This window comes from Pocillopora damicornis, chromosome 8, assembly GCF_964200805.1.
Source record: "Pocillopora damicornis chromosome 8, jaPocDami1.2, whole genome shotgun sequence".
Classification (NCBI taxonomy): domain Eukaryota; kingdom Metazoa; phylum Cnidaria; class Anthozoa; order Scleractinia; family Pocilloporidae; genus Pocillopora; species Pocillopora damicornis.
This window is the reverse complement of record NC_142677.1, coordinates 20,729,094-20,735,270: the sequence shown is the minus strand read 5'-3', so window position 1 is coordinate 20,735,270 and position 6,177 is coordinate 20,729,094. Positions and strand designations below refer to the sequence as shown.

Sequence of the window (6,177 nt, the reverse complement as noted above, 5' to 3'; positions counted from 1 at the left end):
GTAACCCTGGGAGGCGGGACAACTTTTCCTCATGTAAACACCTTCTCTCGCCGACCCAAGACGAGACAACTCGAACAGAAAATGCGTGCGCACGCCATGATCAGGATGTTTACAGCAATTTTTTTCCCTGTCGTCCGCCATTTGGTCAATTATATAACCTGGCCGAACGAGGGTCAGCAGATGTTAAATTTTAGGCCTCACGGAAAGATACCCCACCCATGGAAACCGTAACCCCCTGAAATCTCAGACATGCGTAGATTACATTACTTTGTAACACTGCCTGATAAAAGGAACGCGGGCTCATGCCGAGGGTTGTTTACATCAAAGTTGCATATTTGTGTTAATTAATTGCCGGCCGACTCGCTGACGAGAACTCCTGATGGCTCGTAAAAGACCTCACGGCAGCCAGTTTTCTGGTAAAAATCAGCCACCAGCCAAAAAGAAGCTGAGAAAACATGAAGATTATTTTGAAAAAGTTGAAAAAAAAAAAGCGTTGCGGTGCAAGTTTGCAACTTTTTAAGTGAAGAAAAAATCGATCGACTCAAGAGAGAGTGCAAGAGTTTGAGGTCTGAAAACGCCAATTTAAAAGGAACAGTCAAAACCTTACGACGCAGTATAGGTAAGTGATATTATTTCAGGAGGGAATGGAAATGCAGACTTGCAAATGTCTAAGAATAATACCGCAGATTGCCTGAGCCACGAACTACGGTGAATGATTTTCATTCCCATTCTGAATTCTCGGCGGTTTTAACTTACGCGATCGCTAATGACACTATTTTAAGAGGATTTTAATCATAAACCGATAATACTCCCACCGAACAGAAGCAAAAAAAAAAACTCGAAAATAAAGACAAAGTAGTCGATATGGCTGCATGGTCAGTATTTTCAGGCTTTTTCTTGCTTAACTATTTGGAGCGGCGATTAACGCAAGGGAGGTAGTACGCGCACTCAAAAGCGAAAAAATTAAACTGCGGACTAGATTCCCTCTAAAGGTTCGTACCTAAGAAAAGAAATGTACAGAGAAGTTAATTTTTTCGGTCAGCAGATCATAAGGACGCGTATCTTTGAGTGTCACACAGTATCGAGAGTTTTACCAGTGAAGTTTTGAGGCTTGTGTTAGAAGTTTTTATCAACATGAACAAAATTATCTGCGCACGGACCACCGTGGAAACAAAATAGTTTCAATTATTCAACCTTGCAATTGTGATAACAATGTTTTTGCCAAATTTAAACTACACATTCCAAATATACCTGGTCGATAAGATTTCTGGCAGGACATTTTTACTTTGTATTCTGTTTCAATACTCTATCATGTGGAATCAGTTACATATAACTAATTTTTATTGTGCCACCTTTTCATAATTTCAGTATTTGTAAAAGGAAGGAACATCCAATTGAAAAAGGACGTGTTGAGGCTTCAAACTCAACTTAAAAAGTGTCAAAAAAATCTGACGTCTACTGAAAAAAAGGAAAAACAAGTCAGACACAAGCTAAGGGGGACAAGATCTGCTTCCTCAAAGCTAAAACAGAAATTACAGGGCAAAAGTGAAATTGCCAAAAAGGGGTATTCCCTTGTGGAGACATTTGCCCATGGTCACAATGGACACAACCAAAGGACCTTGATGTTTATGGCTTGTGTCAGATACATGCAACATGCATCTTTGTTATCATATCAAAAGACACCTGTAGCATTACATCTGATTTTCAATATTTTGTTCAATTGTAGCCCCCCAACAAACTTCATTGTCTCCCCAACTACACTTTCTGACTGGAATGTTCTCCTAGGTGAAGCCGACAAACTAATTTTACGCAAGCGCTTTTCAAATTCCAAGTATGATTTTCATCTCTGGAGTGATGACTCCCACAAAGGAGGAGAGGAGAGGCATATAGTGGGTGTTCACACCTGGTGTCCCTTAGAGAGCAAGCCAAGAGCTTATGTCCTTGCAAACAGCCTAACAGCAAGTGGGTCTGGAAAACACCAGTCTGATGTAGATTACCATGTTGTAAAAAATGAATATGATATTACCAATGTTTCAGGGTTGGTTGGGGACAATGCCTCTACCCAAAAGGGAAAAGTAAACGGTCTTTTAGCTAACAATGCCAGAAGTTTTGGAAAAGAGATGTTTTTTGTAGGATGCTACCCACATGTACTGAACATTATGCTGAGAAGAATGTGCCAGGCCGGGTTTGGGGCCAAGGGTGACATGAGCAACCCCCATGTTTTACAATTACTCTATAAAATATCTTGGCTCCATCATGAGCGTCCAAGCCAATACAAAGTTATGTATGTTTCTCTTGGTATTCTAAGTAAAGAGCCACCCCTTCCCCAGACATTCATAGACACAAGGTGGACATATTATCATGAAACTCTCCAGTGGTATCTCAAGTATGGAAAAGCTTGTTTACAGCTCGCTGAGTGTCTCCTTGAAAGATTGCCAAAATCAGATATCCACCTTACTATTTGGCAAGATGTCATTAAGCTGAGCTCCAGTCCTATGATTCAAGTTGAAATCAAGTTTTTGTTTGAATTCCTCGATAAGTTTATCATCCCATCTCTGAATACATCCCAAGCTAGTGATGCAGAACTTGGATTCTCCAGTGGTTACCTAGCAAGGTTATGGCCAGCAACTGTTCTGAAGCACCATGAAACTTTAAGTAAAATGTTGATGTCTCCTGCAGAATATTTTCCTTTAACATCACAACAGGTGAAGATGTCATTGAAGGACCCAGCAGCTATCAACCATTTTCAGAAACAAGTGCAGAGGCCAATGTTACAAGAAGCAATTAAAGTAATCAAAGATCATGGAGCAGAGTGGTTAACTTTTCCCAAGTTGTTTGGAATGGGAGCTGATCAGAGATACCAAAGTCCTTTCTGGCATTCAGTTTTAAAGCTTCTTGAAATTCCAGTCAGATCTGAAAATCAACAAGAAAAGTCAGTGAACAATTTCTTTCATGTACATGGACAGAACATTCTAACATTGGTGTCTAAGGATAGAGTTGGATTGATTAAATGGGCCACTCTTTGGAAATTGATGGAACCACAATTGCTCAGTGAGATCAAAGAAATTGCTTCATCGCCACACAGCTCACTCATAAGTAAAGAAGCCACTCCAAACCTGTTTGAGTTCTATGCCAAGCACATTTTCAGTCTTCCAGTTAACAATGTTCTTGCTGAAAGACAGTTCAACCTCTCTCAACTGTATCTTAATGATGACATGTCAGAGTTATCAAAACAGGCCTCCATCACATTTGTTGAAAATATTCTGCATAGTGGAAAAACCAACACCAGGACCACAGAAGCAGCACGTGAAGTTCACGAAGAAAGAATGAAAGAATATACCCAAATGCTCACCACAGACGTTTTGCAAGAGGCAAGAAAGAACCTAAACAAGATTAGAGAAAACTGCACACATGGGCCACTTACTGCAAAGGATGTTTACCCTAGAGCTTGGGTAGAAAAGAAAGTAAACAATAACTTACCAGAAACAATTCAGTCACTAAAAGCAGATGGTCGCAAGCTTAAACTTCAATGGAAGGCTTCTGCCAAGGGAACATCTGCACTGGAGGGACAGAGGTCATTCAACCCAACAGTAATTGAGGGAGTTACCTGTACACCTGATGGACAAGTTCCAAGACTCATGCAGCTAGCGGCACTAAAGGTGTGGAACTATGGGGAGGAGCTACCAATTTATGATCTACCAAGAGAATGCCAGTTGTGTCTACAAAATCTTCCAAATGTCTTCCAGCCTCCAACTACTCATCTTTCCACATCCCACATGTCTGAACATGTTACACTGTTGCCTGCACATGAAGAATAGAGTAGTCATGAGGGGTGGCTCAGTAATTTTTAAATGTTTTAGATTTGTACATATAAGAATTGATTTCACCGACCACACTGCATGAGATAAATATATCTCAGCATGTATGCATTTTTACACACAGAGATGCATCTAATAATTGATTAATGTTTCAACACAACATGTTAGAATTAACCTGGTAAAAGCATGTTGTATATGCCATGTTTACTAAGTAAAGTGAACATAGCTTAATATCTTAGTATATGTACATGTAGCATGTTAGCTTTTTGGTTTACAATATTGCAACTGGTTTTACAGGGTAAAAGTGAAGTGCATGGTGCCAAAGTTGAGACATGCATGTACAATCATGTTGTATTGGATCTTGAATTAAATGAATTGAATATTACATTCAAAATGAACAGTAGGTGTATGAAGCTATGATGTATCTGATTTTAAATTGTTATGTATGACTGTAGCTTTGTAGAATATTGAACAAACACTGAATTGCTGTCACTAAATTTCAGCAGTTTAAGAACATAATAAATGTAATACTTAACTACATGTAGATTATATCATTATACTGTTGCACATGTACAACTTAACATATCACTAGCAGTATGTAACTTTTAATGTGATAAGAACATGACTCGTGTATAAATTACTGTAATAAATTAGAGTGGAACACTAGATCTGTTAAAAATGTGCCAAGTTTATTATCCTGTCTTTCCTTATTCTGTGTAAAAGATAAGTAATACCATTCTGACCCGTAATTAATCCTCTCTCCCCTTTAAACGTTTTTCTTCTACAATTAAATATATCTACATCAATGGAATTTTTCTTACATATACCTGACTTGTAATGACCAGTTCAACAACCAAACTTTACCTGGACCTATACTAATTATTGAATATGCAGTGTGGTCGAAAAAGAATCAGTGTATTGCTCAATCCTCTACATTCAAAGTGCCCAAAAGAAATGAGCATTAATTTGACAATCGATACCAGTCAAACATCATCTCCGTAATCCGTAGTAAGTACCAACGAGTACCCGAGAAGTGATTGATAAATTGTTCTTGGCTCCTGTTGACGATAAAACCGGAGTTCACTCTCGATCTCGAGTGGGCGATATTGAAAGTAGGCCAATTGACCCTTTATCACCAACACACCCCAAGATAGGGGTCAAGATAACTAATTTATATTCTTACCTCGTGCATTGTGCGCTTGCTGTAATTTCGAGCTGCTCTGAGTACATTACATCAGTCGATATATTTCACTCCTCCATGGTATCTTGAGCGCGCGTCAAAAAAATGTGAATAACTTTCAAACGAACAACGATGGACTCCAAAACTCAGTTTGCCTTGAAAACACGATGCCCACTCCTAAACTTGTCCGTTTCGAAATTCCAAATAATAAACACCACGCGCAATGAACGACAAAACAGTACGAAAAATTAGAATTTCTACCACTTAGTCGATGAAAGGAAAAAAATAAAACGGTAGAATCTTCAACTTCGTCGCAGTCTTCCCGGTTTATGTGTTAAACTACCTGAGACTTCGTGTTAAGACAAGATATTCAACGGTAAAGTTTTAAGAGTGTTGAGGAGAGAAGTAAACATAGGAAAGGGCCTATTCTGCGTATGTCTGAAATTTTCCTTAGCTCACGTGCATACGCTGTTCCGTGAGGCCTAAATTTCATACAAACGCTCCGTAAAGTTATTTAGGGAGGAGGGTTGTTTCGGGTACCCGAAACCATATAAATGGGGCCTAAGTGGTTTCGTCACTTGCAAATGTGCCTGCTTGCGCGAATTGCTTTTCACAACTAAACTTAACTTCTTTTTAGCACATTTCCCATGAATGATTTCAGGCTGCTATGAAAAATGCGATAACTTCGTGCATTCTTATTACCACACCCTTTTTAAGGGAAAGTCACTAAATAAAGAACCCTTTTCAATCAGTGGGGAGGGGAAAACACCATGACCGGGCCATTCAGTGACATTCACCTGTAGGGTTAATTGGGGCGGGGACGGGGGCGCAATTTCCCAGTTTTTCTCAGTTCGTAACCGAAGCAGCCCTTCTTCTGGATCACTTCAAGCTGGCTTTAAAAAAACCCTTGTATAGCTTGATTTGTAATTTGTAATTGTAGTTTTGAGCAAAAAAAAAATTAATATCTATGTTTTGACTATGGCCATGAAGTCTGTTTTACAAGTTTAGTCAAGGCACAAAAGAGCCAAACCAAGCGGCACCTCTTACTTAAATTAATCCTCACCAACGCGCAGGTAGGCGCTGTCTTCGAGATTTATATCGCACCGCCTACCATAACGACCCAACCCTAATGACTCGCCGTTTACTATCAGGAAATTTACTTTTAACAACCGAGTTGAA

General features: G+C 39.3%; 1 long non-coding RNA gene and 1 pseudogene across 2 annotated transcripts; one reads left to right on the top strand and one right to left on the bottom strand.

Moving 5' to 3' along the window:
- Positions 1-364: 364 nt before the first annotated feature.
- LOC149041783 (uncharacterized) lies at positions 365-4,482 on the top strand (annotated as a pseudogene). The gene is made up of 2 exons (XR_016188956.1): positions 365-619; positions 1,369-4,482. The product of XR_016188956.1 is annotated as an uncharacterized LOC149041783 (transcript).
- On the bottom strand, positions 1,324-5,489 carry LOC149041782 (uncharacterized). Its single transcript, XR_016188957.1, has 3 exons — positions 5,002-5,489; positions 3,481-3,801; positions 1,324-2,913 (listed from the first exon to the last, which is right to left on the bottom strand). It is a non-coding gene; the product is annotated as an uncharacterized LOC149041782 (long non-coding RNA).
- Positions 5,490-6,177: the final 688 nt, after the last annotated feature.